This window comes from Aquarana catesbeiana, linkage group LG11 (genome assembly GCF_042186555.1).
Source record: "Aquarana catesbeiana isolate 2022-GZ linkage group LG11, ASM4218655v1, whole genome shotgun sequence".
NCBI classification, from domain to species: Eukaryota; Metazoa; Chordata; class Amphibia; order Anura; family Ranidae; genus Aquarana; species Aquarana catesbeiana.
In genome coordinates, this window is record NC_133334.1 from 104,534,463 (window position 1) to 104,560,125 (window position 25,663).

Sequence of the window (25,663 nt, forward strand, 5' to 3'; positions counted from 1 at the left end):
AACATATGAATTAAAAAGTCCTGCACACAAATAATAAAGTGCTTATGTGTGATCTTCAATGGTGGTATATTCAAACATGCTTAAAACTCTCCACGTGCCACAGATCATGCGATGGTGAAATACAGGTGACCCCCCAAGGTAATGTGCTCACCTCAGAGCATGTGACTAAGTAATTAAACAAAGTCAGAAAACGCTTTTGAGCCACCCCGGGCTCTGTGCAGATCGCAGGATCACAGGCTCCAACACGAGACAGATCAATGGATAAGAAGAAAGAACCATATAGTGTCATAACGTTTTAAAACTTTATTCCAAAATCAGATCAAACACTCCCCCAAACGGGGTACTCACATTCCCAGGGTGCGCCAGTGCACCATTCTATATATAGCATATAGAAAAGTTGTACGGTGAGGATATGGCATCCGTTCCAGCAACTAACAGCTACCACTGCCTTTTGCTCCGTCCTGGCCCCTCCCCTACGCATGTTCGACACAGGGCATACGTGTCATCATCAGGGGGAATGATTGGTTAAATAGTTTAGTGAGTTTGGGAGCCAAAAGGGGAGCAAATTTTTTATAATAAGATGTGGTAAAAACCGTCTGGTCCTGCACCAGTGGAAGTTTTAAAGGATTTTATTATAATTAGTATCTCTAGGTCAGTACAGGGGTCATTCACAGAGTTGGTTTGTTCATTTGTGAGTTTTGGTAGTTGGAGGTTGTCAAGCCAATTAGTAGAAGGGGTTTGACTTTGAGGATGAGGATCAGATAGAAGGTTTTTGTAAAAGGAAGTAAATATTTTGAGGACATCTTGGGGATGGGTAACTAATTACCTTTTTGGGTCCCGTAGTTTATATACATGAGGTGGTTTGTGTTCCTGATTAACCACTTGAGCCCCGGACCATTATGCTGCCTAAGGACCAGAGGTCTTTTTCCAATTTGGCACTGCGTCGCTTTAATTTTTAATTGCGCGGTCATACAATGCTGTACCCAAACGAAATTTGCGTCCTTTTCTTCCCACAAATAGAGCTTTCTTTTGATGGCATTTGATCACCTCTGCGGTTTTTATTTTTTGCGCTATAAACGGAAAAAGACCGAAAATTTTGAAAAAAAATGATATTTTCTACTTTTTGTTATAAAAAAAATCCAATAAACTCAATTTTAGTCATACATTTAGGCCAAAATTTATTCGGCCACATGTCTTTGGTAAAAAAAAAAATGTCAATAAGAGTATATTTATTGATTTGCGCAAAAGTTATAGCGTCTACAAACTAGGGTACATTTTCTGGAATTTACACAGCTTTTAGTATATGACTGTCTATGTCATTTCTTGAGGTGCTAAAATGGCAGGGCAGTACAAAACCCCCCCAAATGACCCCATTTTGGAAAGTAGACACCCCAAGGAAATTGCTGAGAGGCATGTTGAACCCATTGAATATTTATTTTTTTTGTCCCAAGTGATTGAATAATGACAAAAAAAAATATTTACAAAAAGTTGTCACTAAATGATATATTGCTCACACAGGTCATGGGCCTATGTGGAATTGCACCCCAAAATACATTCAGCTGCTTCTCCTGAGTATGGGGATACCACATGTGTGGGACTTTTTGGGAGCCTAGCCGCGTACGAGGCCCCGAAAACCAATCACTGCCTTCAGGATTTCTAAGGGCATAAATTTTTTATTTCACTCCTCACTACCTATCACAGTTTTGAAGGCCATAAAATGCCCAGATGGCACAAAACCCCCCCAAATGACCCCATTTTGGAAAGTAGACACCCCAAGCTATTTACTGAGAGGCATGTTGAGTCCATGGAATACTTTCTTTTTTGACACAAGTTGCGGGAAAGTGACAATTTTTTTTTTTGCACAAAGTTGTCACTAAATGATATATTGCTCAAACATGCCATGGGCATATGTGGAATTACACCCCAAAATATATTCTGCTGCTTCTCCTGAGTACGGGGATACCACATGTGTGGGACTTATTGGGAGCCTAGCCGCATACGGGGCCCCGAAAACCAAGCACCGGCTTCAGGATTTCTAAGGGCGTTAAGTTGTGATTCCACTCCTCACTACCTATCACAGTTTTGAAGGCCATAAAATGCCAAGATGGCACAAACCCCCCCCAAATGACCCCATTTTGGAAAGTAGACACCCCAAGCTATTTGCTGAGAGGCATGGTGAGTATTTTGCAGCTCTCATTTGTTTTTGAAAATGAAGACAGACAAGAAAAATGTATTTTTTTTTTCTTTTTTCAATTTTCAAAAGTTTGTGACAAAAAGTGAGGTCTGCAAAATACTCACTATACCTCTCAGCAAATAGCTTGGGGTGTCTATTTTCCAAAATGGGGTCATTTGGGGGGGGGGGGGGGGGGGCTGTGCCATCTGGGCATTCCATGGCCTCCGAAACTGTGCTAGGCAGTGAAGAGTGAAATCAAAAATTTACGCCCTTAGAAAGCCTGAAGGCGGTGCTTGGTTTTCGGGGTCCCGTGCGCGGCTAGGCTCCCAAAAAGTCCCACACATGTGGTATCCCCATACTTAGGAGAAGCAACAGAATGTATTTTGGGGTGTAATTTTACATATTCCCATGGCATGTTTGAGCAATATATCATTTAGTGACAACTTTGTGCAAAAAAAAAAAAAAAAATAGGATTTGTCTCTTTCCTGCAACTTGTGTCACAATATAAAATATTCCATGGACTCGACATGCCTCTCAGCAAATAGCTTGGGACGTCTACTTTCCAAAATGGGGTCATTTGGGGGGGGGGGGGGTTGAACTGTCCTGGCATTTTATGCACAACATTTAGAAGCTTATGTCACACATCACCCACTCTTCTAACCACTTGAAGACAAAGCCCTTTCTGACACTTTTTGATTACATGAAAAAATAATTTTTTTTTGCAAGAAAATTACTTTGAACCCCCAAACATTATATATATTTTTTAAAGCAAATGCCCTACAGATTGAAATGGTGGGTGTTTCATATTTTTTTTTTTTTTCACACAGTATTTGCGCAGCGATTTTTCAAACGCATTTTTTTGGGGAAAAAAAAAACACACTTTTTTAAATTTTAATGCACTAAAACACACTATATTGCCCAAATGTTTGATGAAATAAAAAAGATGATCTTAGGCCGAGTACATGGATACCAAACATGACATGCTTTAAAATTGCGCACAAACGCGCAGCGGCGACAAAATAAATACATTTTTAAAAGCCTTTAAAAGCCTTTACAGGTTACCACTTTAGATTTACAGAGGAGGTCTACTGCTAAAATTACTGCCCTCGTTCTGTCCTTCGCAGTGATACCTCACATGCATGGTGCAATTGCTGTTTACATTTGACGCCAGACCGACGCTTGCGTTCGCCTTTGCGCGAGAGCAGGGGGGGACAGGGGTGCTTTTTTTTTTTTTTTTTTTTTATTATTTTTTTGCTTTTTTATCTTATTTTTAAACTGTTCCTTTCATTTTTATTTTTTTTTTAATTAATTTTGTTATCTCAGGGAATGTAAATATCCCCTATGATAGCAATAGGTAGTGACAGGTACTCTCTTTTTTAAATTGGGCTCTATTAGACCCTAGATCTCTCCTCTGCCCTCAAAGCATCTGACCACACCAAGATCAGTGTGATAAAATGCTTTCCCAATTTCCCAATGGCGCTGTTTACATTCGGCGAAATCTAAGTCATGAAATGCTCGTAGCTTCCGGTTTCTTAGGCCATAGAGATGTTTGGAGCCATTCTGGTCTCTGATCAGCTCTATGGTCAGCTGGCTGAATCACCGGCTGCATTTTCGGTTCCCTGTTGGGACAGGAAAGCCAGAGAAAAACATGGAAGACGGTGGGGGGGGGGGGGCATCCTCCCGCAAAAGGCAGGAGCAAATTGCTCCTCCACCCACTGCTGCCCCCACGCTTCGGCATATATGCTGAAGTATGTAACTGTGGTGGTGAAATCACCTCCGACAGCGCAGGAGTCACGGCTTTATATATCGTGGGAGCAAACGCTGTTGCTGTCAAGATAAATAAATCCGCGCTGCAACTGAATGGCGTACCTGCTAAGCAAATGATGGTTAACAATAAAACAAAGTAACATTACAGTATAACAGTAAGACTTGCCATACCTGCAAAGCAAATACAAAAAAAAAATAGTAAAAAATAAAACATTTAACGCAACCTGTGCCTAAAATATATATATGCCGAAGCATGGGGGCATCCTCCCGCAAAAGGCAAGAGCAAATTGCTCCTCCACCCACTGCTGCCCCCACGCGGGGTCACGGCTTTATATATCGTGGGAGCAAACGCTGTTGCTGTCAAGATAAATAAATCCGCGCTGCAACTGAATGGCGTACCTGAAAACAATAAAATGGTTACCAACAAAACACAGTAAACGGTAAAGCAAACATGGTAAAACATAATAACTATAAAACATTGCAGAATAGAGTAAAAAAAGAATAGAGTAAAAAAGGAGAGAGAGAGAGAGAGAGAGAGAATGAGAATGAGAATGAGAGAGAATGAGAATGAGAATGAGAATGAGAATGAGAATGAGAATGAGAATGAGAATGAGAATGAGAATGAGAATGAGAATGAGAGAGAGAGAGAGAGAGAGAGAGAGAGTGTATATGAATATACAACAACTATTTTTTTTTTAATTTAATATTTTTTTTTTGAGTTTTTATTTTGTTAAATTTTTTTTTTTTTTACACTTTTTTTAGTAACTTTTAACTTTTGTAACTCGTTCCAGGTTTGGGTCTCTCAAAATGCAATGGCATCTTGGGAGACCCTGTGTTAGTGTGCCTAGTCTGTGCAGTGCTGAACCCTACGCTAATACTCAACTAATGTATGGTAGCGTTCAAAGCATTCACCCATGCAAAGACCAGGATTGCCAGGACAGGAGGGACAATAAGACCGGGCTCGTTGGGTAGGGGTACTCGGGATGGCATAAAGAAAATGCCTCTCATGCAGCCGGCTTACTGCATTTGGTTGGGGAAGGTGAGGTAGAGCACCGTCTGGAAACAGAAGGGCTCTGACGATGTCTTCCTGGAATTTAAGGAAGGATCCAGTCTGTCCTGAAGCTCTGTATAGCACATGAGCGTTCAGCAAAGCCAATTGAAATAAATAAACAGACACTTTTTTGTACCAGCGTCTGGCCTTACGGGCAACTAGGTACGGCGCCAACAACTGGTCGTTGAGGTCCACCCCTCCCATATTAAGGTTGTATTCGTGGACACAGAGGGGTTTCTCCACAACACCAGTCGCCGTAGGAATTTGGGACGTCGTGTCTGCATGAAGGGAGGTGAGAACGAAAACATTCTTCTTATCCCTCCACTTCATAGCGAGCAAATTATTATACTTCAAGCAGGCTCTCTCCCCCAGCCTAAGACGGGAATCTACAAGCCGCTGGGGAAAGCCCCGGCGATTAGGTCGCACGGTGCCACATGCTCCAATCTGCTGATCAAACAAGTGACTAAAAAGTGGCACGCTCGTATAATAATTGTCCACGTACAAGTGGTACCCCTTTCCGAATAAGGGTGACACCAAGTCCCACACTATCTTGCCAGCGCTTCCTATGTAGTCAGGGCAGTTTGTCGGCTCTACGTGACTATCTTTGCCCTCGTAAACCATAAAACTATATGTATAGCCTGTGGCCCTGTCACAGAGCTTATACATCTTGACCCCGTATCTGGCACGCTTGTTGGGAAGGTACTGTTTGAATGACAAGGGGCCAGAAAATTTAATCAGGGACTCATCAACGCAGACAACTTGATGGGGGGTAAACAAGTCTGCAAAACGTTGGTTGAAGTGGTTTACGAGGGGCCGAATTTTGTAGAGCCGATCGTATGCAGGGTCTCCACGAGGATGACAGAGTTCATTGTCGTTGAAGTGCATGAACCGCAAAATCTGCTCGTATCGTGCCCTGGCCATGGAAGCAGAGAACAAGGGTGAATGGTAAATTGGGTCAGTGGACCAATATGACCGCAACTTACTCTTTTTATTCAACCCCATGAGGAGGGAAAGGCCCAGAAAGGTCTTAAATTCGGAGACCGTAATTGGTCTCCAATCTCTGGCAAGGGAGGACTGGGGATTAGCGGCGATGTGTTGACCAGCGTATAAATTGCTTTGGTCCACAATAGATCTATAGAGATCTTCGGTGAAAAACAGTGAATAAAAATCCAGTGGCGTAAAGTCAACTGTTTCCACCTGAATTCCGGGTTGGCCAGTGAAAGGGGGAAGTACGGGTCCTGCAGAAGTGGTGGGTTCCCAATTCGGATTAGCCAATGCAGCAGGAAGGGCACTATGGGCACGACGGGCCTGTCTTTGTCTTCTTGGTGGCAGCGGGACACTACTAGTGCTTGCCACCTCGCCAGCTTGAACTGCACTTATGGGACTCGCCACGTCACCAAGTGTTACTGCAGTGCTGGATGTACGACCAGGGTGTACTAGGCCGCTGGTGCTTGCAAGTTCACCAGAAGGAATAGCGGCGCTAGTACTTCTCTGCTCCATACGAGAGCCCTGCGGTTCTTACACTTCAAGGACAGAAGATTGGGGTCTGGTACGCCTGACCTTAGCAGGGACCACAACTCTGTCGTCAGAGCTATCTGTCATGGAGCCGCTGTCCTCTACAGGTTCGTATTCTGAGCCTGAACTTGACAGATGAGTGACTTCCTCTTCACTATCTGTCATACTCAGAAACGTGTAGGCCTCTTCACTAGTGTACCTTCAATTTGCCATTTTGGGCTCTAAATTTAGGGGTACACTAGTGAGACTCACAGGCAAAAAAGCTCCTGTCAGCGACTGTATCAAAACGCTACCAAAAAACTGTTAGCGATCGCAGGGATCAGGCCTGACTCTGCGAACGCTGCAGTTATGTGTGCTTAGTGTTTTTTAAGTGTCAGTTATCGATCGATGCTGCACTTGGGTGGGCTGGGCAGGGCTGGGCCGAGGAGCAAAACGCAGGTGCTAGCAGGTATCTGGGCTGATCCCGCTAACACTGCGTTTCAGGGAACCCTAAACTGCTGGGGAGTATAGATCTGATCGGATCAGATATCGATCCGCTCAGATACTATAGCACTAAGGGAGGTGTATGCTGCGTGCGTGGGTTTTAGCGGTACTGGCGCTAACCTGACGCTGCCTGGGGCGACGCAGACCTTAGCTGACCCTAAAAATGTAATTTATATCACCGCCGGGCAATTAGGGGGTTAAACCTTTATAGGGTAATAAACGGCGGGTGCCCTAAAACTATAATAAACTGTAATAAACTACAAAAAAAACAAACTAGCTAACCAGCGTCACCCGTAACACTTATACGGTGATCGCTGGTGAAAGGGTTAACTAGGGGGCAATCAGGGGGTTAAAACCTTTAGCAGGTAGTATATGGGGGTCCCTGTCGCTATAAAACACTGACAGCGAACCTATATACTTACCTCCCTAACTAGTGTCACCTGTGTCACTAATACAGCGATCAGAAAAACGATCGCTTAGCGACACTGGTGACGGGGGGTAATCAAGGGGTTAACCTTTATTAGGGGGTGTTAGGGGGGTACCCTGGACCTAAGGGGGGGTACCCTAGACCTAAAGGGGGCTAACCTAACTGCCCTAACAATTGTAACTGACACAAACTGACACCAATGCAAAAAAAAAAAAAAAATGCTATTGGTGTCAGAGTGACAGGGGGTACAGGGGGGTGATCGGGGGGTGACAAGTGTGCCTGGCGTGTTCTACTGTTAGTGTAGTGTTGTGCAGACTTACTTGATGTCTTCTCTCCTCGGCGCCGCGATGAAAAGACCGGCTCGAGGAGGGATGACATCACTTCCTTTCCCTCTGTTTACATTACAGAGGGAAAGGAAGCATTCTCATTCGCCGGGAGCGATCGGGAGGGGGTGGCCAACAATGGATGGCCTCCCCCTCACCTCTCATCGCCCGGGAAGAAATGGCGACCGCCTTGGGCACCGGGGGGGGGGACACCGATCGGACCCCCCACCCGCGGAAGGCAAATCACGTACATGTACGTGATTTTGCCTGTCCGTGCCACCTTGCCGACGTACATCGGCGTGAGGCGGTCGTCAAGTGGTTAAGTTTTCTTGCAAACATTGGTAGAGGTGGAATTTCCATACAGCATAAATTTAGCTTTACAAAACCTAACATCCTTTTCTGTGTTAGCTGATAAGATTGTATCTAAGGCTTGACATTTGGTTTGCATCTGTTGATTCAGTTCATGGGAGGGTGAATAGCTTAATTTTTTATATAGCTGGTCCAGATCTCTGGTAAGGCATTTGATTTCTGCAAGTCTGTCTTTGTTCTTGGCTGCTGCTATACTTATCAAATGACCTCTCAATACAGCTTTATGAGCTGACCAAAGTGAGGTAGGAAGAATTTCTTCTGTAGAGTTTTCTTTAAAGTAGTTCTCTATGTGGGTGGATATTTTATGGATATTTGAAGAATTAGTTAGCAGAGAGTCATTTAAACGCCAGTTGAATGGGGTTGGGGACATACCTATATGGGATGTGTCAAAAGAGACCATATTGTGGTCTGACCTTGGGCAAGAATGGATATGTGCTTTTGATGAGTTAGCAAGTAGTATAGTTGTGCAGAAGACATAATCTAACCTAGCGTAGCAATTGTGAGGGTGGGAATAGTGGGTGTAGGCTTTGATGCCAATATTGTGGGCTCTACAGGAATCTATTAATTGGCGTCTACTGAGGGTTTATGGATTTAGAAAATGTCTTAGAGGAGGGGACTATCTTGCTTCTATCAAGAGCAGGATGGGCAGCCATATTGAAGTCACCTCTGAGTATCATGTGTGGGGAGTTATAACGGTCAGGAGTAAAGAAAAATTTTGAGAAAAAGGAGTGTTGAGATTCATTGGGGGCATATACTGATGCAACTGTCAATTGATATAATAATAATAATAATAATAATAATAATAATAATAATTATTAAGCGGCTGTCATCATCTTTATAGACATTTTGTATGTCAAATATGATGGAATTGCAGATAAATATGGCTACACCTCGGGTTTTGTTATGAAATGTAGTGAAATATAATAGATTGTAGGATTTATCAAAGAATTTGGGGTGATTTGTAACAGAAAAATCGGTTTCTTGTAACAGTATTATGTCAGCTCCTAGTCTTTTATAATGTTGGAAGGCTTTTTTACGTTTGTGCGGGGAATTGAAACCTTAAACATTATGTGAGAGGATTTTGAGACCCATTAGTATTTAAGAAAAATATATGCTCTAGGAATGGTAAATATATTAAATTTTACCTGAGAAACACAATATATATCATATATGGAAAAACCTCTGTTACCTGAGTATATTGGTTTCTGTATTGCAATAATATATAATTGTCCGTTGAATGATAGTATAGTATAATTTACTTAGATATACCACAAAAATTGAACGGTAGAGAGAATAAAGTGATAGTGTGAAGCTTCCGTAAATTTGAATGCAAATAATCAGAGCCATAAGGGCTAAAAAAAAAAAAAAAAAAAAGGGGGGGGGGGGGGGGTGGAGTGGACAAGGTCTCATCTCCAGAGGGGAAAAAAAAAAAAAAAAAAAAAAGAGGAAACATTTGGTAGATGAAGGGGTAAGACCTTTGGTGTTCATCAGTCAGAAATCATCGTGATTTTTATGATAACTGGGTAGCGTCCAAAGGTATTTGGCGATATGGGCTCAAAGAGAAATATAAAAAAAAACAAAAAAAATTAATCGAAGGAGAAAATATCACCAGAAGATCCTTTCTAGATGGAGTATTTCAGTCTTGGGACGATTGACGCCATGTTCTTTGGTCTCTTTGGTTACAGTGTGTAACAGGAGTTGACCAGATAGGTGAGGATCTTGGAGTTGAAGAGGGATGGACAGGTGGTTCAGGATCCAGTAAGCCTAGTTTCACAAGAAGCTCTTTTCCTTCAATGATGTTATAAACCATGTGTGTGGAACCATTATGCATCACTGACAGTTTAAAAAGAAAGCCCCAGCGATATTTGATTCTTGCTGTTTGTAAGATGATAGTGACCTCCTTCATTCTGCGTCTTGTCCAGTGTAGCTGGAGAAATGTCTGGGTAGATTTGTATTCTGAGCCCCTCAAATACAATATTTGGGGGGTTTCTGGAGGTACGCATGATGTCCTCTTTATTGAGGAAATCTTTCATGCACATAACATCACGTGGGGGTTTGTCTGGTGCTGGTTTGGGACGTAAAGCTCTATGCATCCTATCGCTGGCAAATGCAGATAGGGGTTTATCTGGGTTTATCTGGTAGCAGGCTGTGAAAACGTTTTGAGATGGCGGGTGTAAGTTCAGTGATCGATTCTGGGATGCCACGCACTCTTATATTATTGCAACGATTTCTATTGTCCAAATCTTCCATTTGCGCCTGCATAAAAGCAAAGTTATCAGCAAGAGATTCATAATCTTTTCTGAGATCATTGTGGGCAAGAGAAAGTTTGTTATGTTTTGTTTCCAGAATGTCAGTGTGGCTGCCTATGTTTGCAATCTCCTGGGACAATGCATAGGTGGATTTGTGGAGTTCTAGCTGTATGTTATCAGCTAGTTTCTCATAAACAGCAGATAAACTTTCATCCGAGTCTGGCTTAGAAAGCGGTGTAATGTACTCACCGTTCCTTAAGGCTGTGGAGTGTGCAGGCGTGGAGGCTGCTGAGGAGCCGGCGCCATCTTGGGACCTTTTAGCCTGTGTTTTCTCCATGTTGAGTCGGCAGTTCGTCCGGGCTTGATTTGAGTGTTTTTTTCCTCTCCCTCTCCACGTCAGCATAAGCTAGGATGTTCCGCAGGGGTACTGGAGTTGTTTGGGGCAAAATTGAGGAGATTAGCCTTGGGAAATCTGTCTTGGCAAATCGGGTCAGACGGAGCTGTGCTCAGGCATGTCTGTCCCGCATCGCGCCGCGCATGCGCCCCTATCACCATAAATTTTAACTGTGACACTGTGTGTCCCGGCTCAACAAAATGTCTGGCCAAAGGAAGTTTAACAAGTTTGTCCCTGGTCGAATATTTGTGGCGAGCTATGTGGTCTTTTACTTTTTGTGTGGTCTCCCCTACATAGAGGAGACCACACAGGCATTTTATTATATACACTACATAGGACGATTGGAAAGTATAGTGATCTCTAATTGGAATGTCATAACCTCTAAGAGGGTGGGGGAAACTTTTCACTTTTATCATGCATGAACATTGGATGCAACAGAGGCATGGGAATGAGCCTGTGTTTTTCGGGCCCAAAAATGTTACCCTAGGGGGGTATTGAATACTGATCAGATTTTACAAATGTGTCCCGAATCGTTCTACCTTGTCGATATGATGGTAATGGGGATCAATAAATTCAGGAACTAAAGGATAAGCGTTCTGTAACAAAGACCAATGTTTTTTAATGATGTTGTTAATCTTATATGAAAAAGAATGGAATTGTGAAATAAACGGCATTCTACGACTTAAATTCCTGATAGGTGCAATATCATCATTAATGTTTATACATTCACAATGAACCAAATCCGCTGGATAACCACGCTGTCGTAGTCTGTCTTCCATCTCATTTAGTCTAATGTTACAAGTATCTGTTTCGTTAGTGATTCTAGTTACACGTTTGAATTGACTGCGGGGGAATAGATTTAAACACCCTGGGAGGATGAAAGCTGGAAAATAACAATAATTGGTTGCGGTCAGTAGGATATAGATATAGAGAGAGATATTATATATATATATATATATATATATATATCTGACTATATGTCCATCCTTAATAGATAAAAGTGTATCCAAGAATGGAACCGCCTCTGAATTACTCACCATATTACATTTCAAGCCGGGAATCAGTGAATTTAAATAGTAATTAAACAGGGACAACGAATGAGAGTCCCCAGTCCATATAGCAAAGGCATCATCAATGAACCTGTACCTAGCTGTACCGTGATCATTGAATAAGGTACAATGGAATATGAAAGCTTGTTCTATCATATCCATGAATGTGTTAGCATAAGGAGGTGCAACATTGCTACCCATTGCTGCTCCGGCTAATTGTAAACATCTTTAAATAAGAATACATTTTCCTCTAATACAATGGTCAATAATTCTAATAAAAAAGAAATTTGAGCAAGGGTATATTTTCCTGAATGTTATAACAAACACTTGCAGGCTTCTATTCCTAACTTGTGTGGAATAGCTGTATATAGATTTGCAACGTCCCATGTGACCAGCAGTGCATCAGGTGGCATAATTAAAGGTTGAATTTTACTTAACCACTTGAGCCCCGGACCATTATGCTGCCTAAGGACCAGAGGTCTTTTTCCAATTTGGCACTGCGTCGCTTTAACTGCTAATTGCGCGGTTATGCAATGCTGTACCCAAACGAAATTTGCGTCCTTTTCTTCCCACAAATAGAGCTTTCTTTTGATGGTATTTGATCACTTCTGCAGTTTTTATTTTTTGCGCTATAAACGGAAAAAGACCGAAAATTTTGAAAAAAAATGATATTTTCTACTTTTTGTTATAAAAAAAATCCAATAAACTCAATTTTAGTCATACATTTAGGCCAAAATGTATTCGGCCACATGTCTTTGGTAAAAAAAATGTCAATAAGCGTATATTTATTGGTTTGCGCAAAAGTTATAGCGTCTACAAACTAGGGTACATTTTCTGGAATTTACACAGCTTTTAGTTTATGACTGCCTATGTCATTTCTTGAGGTGCTAAAATGGCAGGGCAGTACAAAACCCCCCCAAATGACCCCATTTTGGAAAGTAGACACCCCAAGGAAATTGCTGATAGGCATGTTGAACCCATTGAATATTTATTTTTTTTGTCCCAAGTGATTGAATAATGACAAAAAAAAAAAAAAAAAAAAATATTTACAAAAAGTTGTCACTAAATGATATATTGCTCACACAGGCCATGGGCCTATGTGGAATTGCACCCCAAAATATATTCAGCTACTTCTCCTGAGTACGGGGATACCACATGTGTGGGACTTTTTGGGAGCCTAGCCGCGTATGGGACCCCGAAAACCAATCACCGCCTTCAGGATTTCTAAGGGTGTAACTTTTTGATTTCACTCTTCACTGCCTATCACAGTTTCGGAGGCCATGGAATGCCCAGGTGGCACAACCCCCCCCCAAATGACCCCATTTTGGAAAGTAGACACCCCAAGCTATTTGCTGAGAGGCATATTGAGTCCATGGAATATTTTATATTTTGACACAAGTTGCGGGAAAGTGACACTTTTTTTTTTTTTTTTGCACAAAGTTGTCACTAAATGATATATTGCTCACACAGGCCATGGGCCTATGTGGAATTGCACCCCAAAATACATTTAGCTGCTTCTCCTGAGTATGGGGATACCACATGTGTGGGACTTTTTGGGAGCCTAGCCGCGTACGGGGCCCCGAAAACCAATCACCGCCTTCAGCGTTTTTAAGGGCGTGAATTTTTGATTTTACTCTTCACTGCCTAACACCGTTTCGGAGGCCATGGAATGCCCAGGTGGCACAAACCCCCCCCAAATGACCCCATTTTGGAAAGTAGACACCCCAAGCTATTTGCTGAGAGGCATGGTGAGTATTTTGCAGCTCTCATTTGTTTTTGAAAATGAAGAAAGACAAGAAAAAACTTTTTTTTTTTTTCTTTTTTCAAATTTCAAAACTTTGTGACAAAAAGTGAGGTCTGCAAAATACTCACTATACCTCTCAGCAAATAGCTTGGGGTGTCTACTTTCCAAAATGGGGTCATTTGGGGGGGTTTTGTGCCACCTGGGCATTCCATGGCCTCCGAAACTGTGATAGGCAGTGAAGAGTGAAATCAAAAATTCACGCCCCTTAGAAAGCCTGAAGGCGGTGCTTGGTTTTCGGGGTCCCGTACACGGCTAGGCTCCCAAAAAGTCTCACACATGTGGTATCCCCGTACTCAGGAGAAGCAGCAGAATGTATTTTGGGGTGTAATTTCACATATTCCCATGGCATGTTTGAGCAATATATCATTTAGTGACAACTTTGTGCAAAAAAAAAAAAAAAAAAAAAAATTTGTCTCTTTCCCGCAACTTGTGTCGCAATATAAAATATTCCATGGACTCGACATGCCTCTCAGCAAATAGCTTGGGGTGTCTACTTTCCAAAATGGGGTCATTTGGGGGGGTTTTGAACTGTCCTGGCATTTTATGCACAACATTTAGAAGCTTATGTCACACATCACCCACTCTTCTAACCACTTGAAGACAAAGCCCTTTCTGACACTTATTTTTTACATGAAAAAGTTTTTTTTTTTTTGCAAGAAAATTACTTTGAACCCCCAAACATTATATATTTTTTTAAAGCAAATGCCCTACAGATTAAAATGGTGGGTGTTTCATTTTTTTTTTTCACACAGTATTTGCGCAGCGATTTTTCAAACGCATTTTTTGGGGAAAAAACACACTTTTTTAAATTTTAATGCACTAAAACACACTATATTGCCCAAATGTTTGATGAAATAAAAAAGATGATCTTAGACCGAGTACATGGATACCAAACATGACATGCTTTACAATTGCGCACAAACGTGCAGTGGCAACAAAATAAATACATTTTTAAAAGCCTTTAAAAGCCTTTACAGGTTACCACTTTAGATCTACAGAGGAGGTCTACTGCAAAAATTACTGCCCTCGATCTGACCTTCGCGGCGATACCTCACATGCATGGTGCAATTGCTGTTTACGTTTGACGACAGACCGCCGCTTGCGTTCGCCTTAGCGCAAGAGCAGGGGGCGACAGGGGTGCTTTTTTTTTTTTTTTTTTTTTTCTTTATTATTTTTTTGCTTTTTTATCTTATTTTTAAACTGTTCCTTTCATTTTTTTTTTTTTTAAATCATTTTTATTGTTATCTCGGGGAATGTAAATATCCCCTATGATAGCAATAGGTAGTGACAGGTACTCTTTTTTGAAAAAATTGGGGTCTATTAGACCCTAGATCTCTCCTCTGCCCTCAAAGCATCTGACCACACCAAGATCGGTGTGATAAAATGCTTCCCCAATTTCCCAATGGCGCTATTTACATCCGGCGAAATCTAAGTCATAAAATGCTCGTAGCTTCCGGTTTCTTAGGCCATAGAGATGTTTGGAGCCACTCTTGTCTCTGATCAGCTCTATGGTCAGCTGGCTGAATCACCGGCTGCATTCTCAGGTTCCCTGTTGAGACAGGAGAGCCAGAGAAAAACACGGAAGACGGTGGGGGGGGGGGGGCATTCCCTCCCACGGCTTGTAAAGGCAGTCTAGAGGCTAATTAGCCGCTAGGATTGCTTTTACATGAAAGCCGACCGCTGGCTGAAAAGAATGATACCAAGATGATACCTAAACCTGCAGGCATCATTCTGGTATAACCACTCAAAGTTGTGAATGGCGTACCTGAAGACAAAAAAATGGTTAACAATAAAGCACAGTAAACAATAAAGTATAAATAATTACATACCTGAAAAACAAACATGATAAAACATAATAACAATAACAATAACAATAACAACACTGCAGAATAGAATACAGTAAAAAAAGAGCAGAACAATAGAGAGAGAGAATAGAGAGAGAGAACAATAAAACGACAACTATTTTTTTTTATTTTATATATATTTTTTTTTTTTTTTACACTTTTTTTGTAACTAACTTTTATAACTGTAACCGGTTCCAGGTTCGGGTCTCTCAAAATGCGATGGCATCTTGGGAGACCCTGTGAAAGTGTGCCTAGTCTGTGCAATGCTGTACCCTACGCTAATACTCAACTAGTGTATGGTAGCGTTCAAAACATTCACCAATGCAAAGACCAGGATTGTCAGGACAGAAGGGACAATAATAGCGGGTGTCACGCCTATATCCGCGTTTGCTGCAGACACAACATCTTTTTGGGGGGGGTTCGTTGGGTAGGGGTACTCGGGAGCACATAAAAATGCCTCTCATGCAGCCGACTGCATTTCGTTGGGGGTGTGAATGGGGGAAGTACGGGCGCTGCAGAAGTGGTGGGTTCCCAATTAGGATTGGCGAATGCAGCAGGAAGGGCACTATGGGCACTACGGGCCTGTGTTTGTCTTTTTGGTGGCAGCGGGACACTACTTGTGCTTGTCACCTCACCAGCTTGAACTGCACTTATGGGACTCGCCACGTCACCAAGTGTTACTGCAGTGCTGGTTTGACTACGACCGGGGTGTACTAGGCCGCTGGTGCTTGCCAGTTCAATAAAAAGCTTCCAAAAAAACTGTTAGCGATCGCAGGGATCAGGCCTGACTCTGCGAACGCTGCAGTAATGCGTTTAGTGTTTTGTAAGTGACAGTGATCGATCGATACTGCACTTGGGTGGGCTGGACTGGGCCGGGCGGAGGGGCAAAACGCAGGTGCTAGCAGGTATCTGGGTTGATCCCGCTAACACTGCGTTTTTGGGAACCCTAAACTGCTGGGGACGCTAGTATAGATCTGATCTGATCGGATCAGATATTGATCCGTTCAGATACTATACCACTAAAGGAGGCGTATGCTGCGTGCGTGGGTGTTAGCGGTACTGGCGCTAACCTGACGCTGCCTGGGGCCGGTGCTTGCTAGTTCACCAAAATGCTACCAAAAAAACTGTTAGCGATCGCAGGGATCAGGCCTGACTCTGCGAACGCTGCAGTTATGCGTTTAGTGCCTTGTAAGTGTCAGTGATCGATCGATACTGCACTTGGGTGGGCTGGGCTGGGCCGGGCGGAGGGGCACAACGCAGGTGCTAGCAGGTATCTGGGCTGATCCCGCTAACACTGCGTTTTTGGGAACCCTAAACTGCTGGGGACGCTAGTATAGATCTGATCGGATCAGATATTGATCCGATCAGATACTATACCACTAAGGGAGGTGTACGGTGCGTGCGTGGGTGTTAGCGCTACTGGCGCTAACCTGACGCTGCCTGGTGCTTGCTTGCCAGTTCACCAAAATGCTACCAAAAAAACTGTTAGCGATCGCAGGGATCAGGCCTGACTCTGCGAACGCTGCAGTTATGCGTTTAGTGTTTTGTAAGTGACAGTGATCGATCGATACTGCACTTGGGTGGGCTGGGCGGAGGGGCAAAACGCAGGTGCTAGCGGGTATCTGGGCTGATCCCGCTAACACTGTGTTTTTGGGAACCCTAAACTGCTGGGGACGCTAGTATAGATCTGATCAGATCAGATATTGATCCGATCAGATACTATACCACTAAGGGAGGTGCATGCTGCGTGCGTGGCGCTAATCTGACGCTGCCTGGGGCGACGCATATCACCGCCGGGCGATCAGGGGGCTAAACCTTTATTAGGTAATAAACGGCGGGTGCCCTGACACTATAAAAAATAAACGAACTAACCTGCGTCACCCGTAACGGTTATACGGTGATCAGTGGTGAAAGGATTAACTAGGGGGCAATCAAGGGGTTAAAACATTTATTAGGTAGTATATGGGGGTCCCTGTCACTATAAAACGCTGACGGCGAACCTAAATATTTACCTCACTAACTAGCGTCACCAGCGACACTAATACAGCGATCAGAAAAATGATCGCTTAGCAACACTGGTGACAGGGGGTGATCAAGGGGTTAAAACTTTATTAGGGGGGGTTAGGGGGGTACCCTAGACCTAAAGGGGGGTAATACTCACTGTCCCAACACTGTAACTGTCACAAACTGACACTATGCAGTAATCAGAAAAAAAAAAAAAAAAAAAAAAAAAAACCTGCTGGTGTCAGTTTGTGACAGGGGGGGGGGGTGATTGGGGGGGGATCGGGGGGCGATCGGGGGGGGGATCGGGGTGTTTTGTGTGCCTGGCATGTTCTACTGTGTGTGTAGTGTTGTGCACTCACATTGATGTCTTCTCCCCTCGGCGCTGGAACGGAAAATACCGAGCCGAGGGGAGATGACATCATTTCCTTTGCTGCTGTTTAGCATACAGCAGCAAAGGAGTGTTCCCATTGGCCGGCGGCGATCGCGAGGGGGGGGCCACGAACGGATGGCCTCCCCCTCATCTCGGATCGCCGGGGAACAGAACGGGACCGCTTCGGGCACCGGGGGGGGGTCCGATCGGACCCCCCACCCGCGAGAGGCAAATCACGTACATGTACGTGATTTTGCCTGCCCGTGCCGCCTTGCCGACGTAAATCGGCGTTAGGCGGTCCTTAAGTGGTTAAAGGGGTTGTAAAGGTATTTTTTTTTTTCTTTAAAAATAACAAACATGTTATACTTACCTTCACTGTGCAGCTCGTTCTGCACAGAGTGGCCCCGAACCTACTTTTCTGGGGTCCCTCGGCGGCTGTCTCGGCTCCTCCCCGCAATAACTAGCCACCTTAATGCGAGCTCCCTCGCATGGTGGATAGTTATTGCGGGCGCGCTCCCGTGATACACTCGGCCCCGCCCCCCGTCGCGCCGCGTCATTGGATGTGATTGACAGCAGCGCGAGCCAATGGCTGCGCTGCTTTCAATCCATCCACTATAGCCAATCAGCGACCAGGCTGATCGGCTGAATGGAGGTCGGGAACGCGCAGGCGAGATTTTGAGGTGTCAGGTAAGTAAAACGGGGGGGCTGGGGGCGGCGGTATTATCAAAAGTTTTTTCACCTTAATGCATATAATGCATTAAGGTGAAAAAAAAATGTATACCTTTACAACCCCTTTAAAAAATCCTGAGTGTCCCTAATATATGAACGGGTCTGTGTTATCAATGGAGTTAAACACTTGTCAAGATATTTAGCTAAAGGCATGGTGACTGATGCAGTGCTGGACACAATTGGTCGACCTGGGGGATTAATAGGGTCTTTATGTATTTTTAGGAAGTACATAAATAATCGGTGTCACTGGGTTTTCTGAAATTAAATAAGCTTGTGTGTTTACATCTATAATATTATTTTGTACTGCTTGACTGACCACTTTTTAAATTCTGTTCAAAACACGTGTAGTGGGATTAACTTCTAGACATTTATACACCTGAGGATCCGCCAACTGCTTATGAATATCCCTCTCATATTGTATGGTATTCATTATCACGATCGAGCCGACTTTGTCGGCCGGCTTGATCGTGATCTCTTTATGTGCAGCCAAGGAGGAAAGAGCCAGGATTTCCTCTTGTGTCATGTTATTAGGAATATGATCTCTCTTGTCATAGGTATGTAAAAATTGATTAATATCCTCATCTACCTTATTGATGAATAATTCAGCTGCCGCACTAGATGTGGGGGGAACAAAACCACTCTTGTTCTTTAACCCTAGATTAGAAATAGACAACTGTGGCAGACTGACATTACTCACCACAGGTTTAGAGGAATAGAAAGCCTTCAAACGAATGTGCCTGTAAAAACGGTAAAGATCTTGTTTTAATACAAATTTATCCATCTTTGCTTTTGGACTAAAATTAGGTCCCTTGTTTAAAACATGTAATTCAATGTCACTTAAAGAGACAGAAGAAATATTGTGCACCGAACAGGTGGTTAAGTCAGTTTTCGATTCCGTCCCCTGCTTGCACCGCCTCTTGTTGTAACGCCTTCGGTTTTTCCTCCCTCCTCTCCTGCACGGACGTTTGTAGGTTCCCATTGTAAAAAAGAAGCTCTCGAGGCGCTAGTAGAGGAGCCAGTGGACGCCATAGATGAGTTTGATGTAGGTAACTGTTGGTTTCATCGTGGATTTCTAGATCTGGCTCGGAAACAATTAGAATCAGTCCAATTGTATACACGATTGTTGGCATAATACTCCCAATCTCGATCCATTTTGGCTCTTTTACGAGCTTCAATGATTTTTCTGTGTGTTTTTATCTTATCATCCAGTGTGTTCTTGGTCTTAAGAAATTCTTCATGCCCCATTAGATCTGATAACTGTTTCTCCAGGGTAATTATATCATTAGAAATCGTAAGACGCTCCATTTGTAAAAACTCAACTGTTAAAGTGATCAAATCAAAAGAACACTTCTTAATGATCTGTGTAAATCATCATTTTGGGCAAACAGTGTAGGTACAATACGTACTCTGAGTCCTCGTGGTATAAGCTGGGATTTGTGGTACTCCGCAAGCGTGATTTCATGCAACTCCATAGAAGTAAGTTGTAATGATTTCTCAAGCTTACGTGTGAGTTGTGGGGATGAACTTCAGTCAAAAAATCCAGAGATCCTGTAGTTCCTGTGTATATTCGGGTTAGGTCTTCATCGGTGTAAGAAAATGACCCACCAGTGGCCATGGTTCCAAAAGGTTTCAGAATGTTTGACTGGTGCTCACTCACAGGGGTATATAGAAACCGTCCAGAGGGTGAGGTGCACATCAGTCACAGTTGGTTGTGCTTAGCAATCAAGCCTTCCCACAGGCTTCGATATAGAAAAAGTTCAGAAGATGGGATTGCTGCACAAACGATTTATTTAGAAAATATTCATCAAAAGGATATCAACATGTGTGTCCCAGTTAAAATTTATGGTGATAGACTGTATTTCTAAAAACAGACGTGGAGGCGATAGGGAAATGGCTCTGAAAAAGAGGAGTCAGCTGGATCCATCAATTGGATACACTCCAGCCGAAGGGGTTAAACTCCGATTTTGACTTATACCTATTTCTTTGAATAAAAGATATTCTTAAATGGTGATGAATGTTTTTATGTTTTCATACAGTATATTTTCTTTAGATTAAAATTTGTTTTCTCTTTGATAGATTGCTTTATGTGTGGCCGACTGTTGATGCGATCCGGTGCAGAGTGTATGCACGGGGTTACAAATATATGGTGTCCATGTGTATTGTTATATGCATGTGGTAACATGCACACATATGGATGGCCATGTCACTGGTTAAAATAATTATTGTAATTTTATTTATTTTATTTTTGTTTTTTATTTTTATTATTTCATATTTTCCTAGGAGTCCTGATTATTACATTCCATAAGGTGTGAACTTCTTTGATCTCTACTCGTAACTTTTGATTCCAAGATCACAGAAAGAATTTGTATTTAAAATCAATGATTTATCTTGATGTCTTTATGTCAGATTGACATTTCAGAGAAATGTATGGTTTACACTAATTGATTGTTTAATGAATTGGATAGTGGACTTTATATTGTTGTATGTATGTCCACTAGGTAGGCATGATTTTCTGAAGAAGGGCGTGATCCAGATATCATTTATGCCTGTTTGTCGGATGTCATGTTGATATCTTTTTGATAAATATTATAAATATTTTCTAAATAAATCGTTTATATATATATATATATATATATATATATATATATATATATATATATATATATATATATATATATATATATATATATATATATATATATATATATATATATATATATATATACACACACACACACACACACACACACACACACACACACACACACACACACACACACTATATATAAATATATATAAAGTGTGTGTATATATTTTTAGCAGAGACCCTAGAGAATTTGTTATGTCACACGGTATTTGCGCAGCAATTTTTTGAATGCAATTTTTTTGGAACAAATACACATTAATGAATTTAAATGCAAAAAAAAAAAAAAAAAAAAAAAAAAAAAAAAGCACAATTCATAACCCAATTTTTTGGTAAAATATAGAAGATGATGTTACACCGAATAAATAGATACCTAACATGACACGCTTTAAAATTACGCATACTTGTTAAATGGAGCCAAACTTGGGCACATAAAACTCTCCATAGATGACGCTTTCAATTTTTTTACAGGTTACCAGTTTAGAGTTACAGAGGAGGTCTAGTGCTAGAATTATTGATCTTGCTATAACGTTTGTGGCGATACCTCACATGTGTGGTGCGAATTTCATTAACATATGCTGTTGCAACCTACATATGCGTTCATTTCTGCATGTGAGCATGAGGGGACAGGGGCGCTTAAAACATTAAAAATAATTAATTTACATTTTTTTACACTGTACCCTTAATTTTTTTTGTGATCACTTTTGTGTAAACATCCCTTGTAATAGGAATAAGGCATGAAAGGTCCTCTTTATGGAGAGATCTGGGGTCAATAAGACCCCAGATATTTCCTCTACCTCGGGAAGTATGATGTGGATGGGGTGTTACATCTTGATTGATGGCGGCTTCAGCTTCCTGTTATTATAAGACACAGGCTAAAATGGGGAACACAGCCTGCGCCTGTCAGAAATCTATATATCTATATCTATATATATATATTTTTTTTTATTTATATTGGAAGGCCAGTATGGTGGCCTGAATTTATGGGAGGAGCCCGGGGGGTATTTAAGCAGCCCACTCACCCGTGTTCCTGGTCTGTTCCAGTGCGCGATACTTCACGTCACTAGGCCCACTCTCCCCAGCTCACTTCATGTTCGTGAGTCTGTGCGTTCGATTGCAAGTGTGTTGCAGCTTCTCAGTTTGTGGTTTTCGTCGGCGGTTCTCGCTCGCTGTTGCAGGTAGGATTCAAGCCTTTTTTGTTTCATACACAATGCTGTGATTCATTATGTTATCTATCCTGCATCCCTTTTGTACTTAGCTGCCTCCGAGTTGTTGTTGGTCGTGTTCCGACATCATTCGCCACACACGTAGTAGATTCGTAGGTTCCCTCTTCCTTGTTTGTCATCCCATCCACAAATATACAATTCGCTCATAGATCCGAGCCTCGGAGCCGCTGTCGGTTGTTATCCGATATCACTCGACACAGGCTTCGCTGGTTATAGGATTCACTGTCTATGGGGTTGCCGCCTCATCCATTTGGAGATTATCATGTATTGATTGCACAGGCTCTGTGGCTGATTAAAGTGGTAATTAGACCCACCTGGTGCCTTGTCTGCACTTTGATTAGCCTCGGGAGCTGGGTGGTTGGTATGTGTTTGGTTTTGGAGGAGGGGTGGCACCCTAAAACTCTACGACGGCCCGATTTGATTTCCGGTCGCATCGGCGACATAGTGTTTTGTATCCTCGGCACGACACAAGTCAATTCTAGTTGTCACACACATTACAAGCTTCCTGCAGCTCGGTCTCTCATGAGGCTCCTGCCACAAGCAACCAGTCATTACTCAGACCATTCATACGGTCGCACTTACTCAAACACATACGATACTCTAGCTTCATAACTCCGACCCGAGTCGGCATGATTTGTCCTTGTTTTTGCCTCCTTGATGAGGTTATTTTCTTGCAATCGTTGCAAGCGCGTCTCCAGTGGCACACGATCCGACCACTCATTATCTCCAATGGCACACAATTCGGCTGTTTCGTTTTCTTGTCTGTCGTTTCTCCTTTAGGTCAGTCGTGTTCAGGTTGTTCCATCCTGCACTAGGTTAGATGTGCTTTCTACAAAAAAATATATATATAGATTGGGGTATCAGACTCAAACGGTAGGTGCGTTGTCAGTGAGTACTCCGGTACAAAACTGTATTTTTTAAGGGCCTGGTAGCCCACTTTTATTTAAAAGCACGGAAAAGTTCACAAAGACATCAGTAGCCCAAGCAGGGGGTTCCACCATTACTGTATCTTGCACACTCAATACTTTAGCCTCCTGGCTTACATTCTTGCCATACGGCTGATTCAGGCCTTTAGCCTAGGCCTTAAGTCTGCTCCTCAGACCCAAAAGAGTTTCCTAGAGTGAAGCTCTCTCCTAGCTTACTCCTGCTGCTTACTACTTGCTGCTCTGTCACCAAGTACATCTGCCTCCTGCAGACATGCATACCCTGGCTGCCCCCTGCAGCCTCTGACTCCTCTCAGAGGAATGGGAGTCCACCTGACTCCCATGCACAGACTTCCTGTCTGTTGGGTGGAACCCTGAGCCATAGCCAGGTCACAATTAAATAGCCCAGCACACAGCTGTGCAATCAGCGTGCCTCTCCCTCCAAAATCTGGCGTAAACCAGCAATCTTCCAGGTAGCACAGGGTCCTACTGCCACATATCCTCCCCCCTTGTTTCGAACCGGAGCGAGGAACACATAAACCAGTCACTAAGAATGGGACACCTCTGTGCCAGCCATTAGCTGCGTAGGCCCATTTCTTTTTCCGGGTATGTTTCCACCAGCACTTCACCTTGGCACCTCTGTGCCAACTATCAGTAGTAGGAGTCCTAATCTGCCCAACCTTTTCTCTAAAGGGGCACTCCACCCACATCTTCTTTCGGGTGTGCTTCCACCACCACTTCTTCCTGAAATGTGGGCTCCCACTAATGTCCCTATCCCTTCCACTTTCTGGCCACGGGATCCTCCTTTTTCCTCCCACAGACCTACTCTCCTGGGACTGTTGGGGACCCACTTCCATGAAATCTGTCAGGGACTGACCCCTCTCACTACCTGATGCAACACTAACCAACAACATCCGTTTACCAGGTTCACTAACCCCTGTGTGGTTACCCTTGGCAACCAAATCATCTGAGATCAACACCACATACTTTTGTTTAACCTCAATAGCAATGTTCCACAAGGGGTTATTCAACTCAATATTATCATCATCAAGACCTCTTGTCACCTGGTTTGCTAGGACAGGGTCTAGGGAGGGACCATCTACAGGCAAGCAGTTACTCCCTATGGGACATTCCCGCAGTTTCACATTGCTCCCTGTTGTCCAACACTCCAATAGCAACTGTCCTACCAATGCACATTTTTCGCCACATTTTTCCACACCAATCTCTTTAACCATTTCTGTATCCATTGGTACCTCAACCAATACCTCTGAGCTGTCCGACAGTACTCTACAGTGCTTCTCATACACTTTTTCATTACAGTTACCAACACTGCCATCTCCTGTCAAAGTGTCTCCAGGTACCTCAAACTGCACCTCCCTGCGAGTGATGGATTGAATTCCCACTACTGCTGCGTCTTTTCTGAGCCCTTCCCTTACACGAGGTCTAGTGGGTGAGACAGCACACGCGCCATTTACCAACCACTGCTCAGCTGCACCTCGGACCGCACCAGCAGGAATGCACCTCATCACACCAGCATACGGAGAGACTTCCACTATGTCTATCATTTCTGATTCCTCTAGCAGTTCCCCTGAACGCCTTCCGCACATAACTGTCGCTGGAAGCACTCTCTCAGAGAACTGCGAGACCACTTTCCGCAAAAGTAACCAATATTGCAGTAACCAATTTTTATCAACATTGCTTAACATCGCCTGTACCACGTGTCTCCACTGATTGGTACTACGCAGTACCAGGTCGCCCATCTGCGGTGGATACATGCAGGTGTACAGCGGAAAGATTTTCACCAATTCCAACAAGTTATTTCTAGACATGCCACATCTATACACAGGACTCTAGGGACTTTTCCCTTACTAACGACGTGGAGGGGCTCATTTGCTAAGGCTTGAGAGGCCGAGACACTCAAAGAGACCTCCACCTCAGAGGCAACTGACAAAACTTGCGGCTCCCCATGAGCACTGCAAATCGCATGTGTCACACTCATCCTCTCATTTTCAGCAACACTGAGCCCTTCCAAGTCCCTATCCATTATCCCACCACACAACATTACTCATCTCTTTTGCTGTGGACAAAACCTCTGCTATGCATGCGCCCTTTTCAGATCCTTCCGACTGGAGAGGGTTAACTTCTGCAAAAGCCAACGCACCTGTGTCTACTGGCCCTGCAGCCTCTCCATTTGTCACAGCAGCTATAGTGTCCACCTTACTATTACCTTCAGAAATTTCTTTCCACCACGCTAACACCTTTATGGCGAGACTATCCCAGTCTATCCTGTCTGTGCTCCAGTCATCAGCACTCCGTAGT

The 25,663-nt window shown here is 43.1% G+C and overlaps 2 protein-coding genes across 3 annotated transcripts in view; one reads left to right on the forward strand and one right to left on the reverse strand.

The window, feature by feature from the left end:
- The window catches only part of TSPAN4 (tetraspanin 4), a 2,224,117-nt gene that overhangs the window by 33,706 nt on the left and 2,164,748 nt on the right, over positions 1–25,663 (forward strand). The window lies entirely within an intron of this gene.
- The window catches only part of LOC141112986 (uncharacterized), a 53,418-nt gene that overhangs the window by 25,364 nt on the left and 2,391 nt on the right, over positions 1–25,663 (reverse strand). The window lies entirely within an intron of this gene.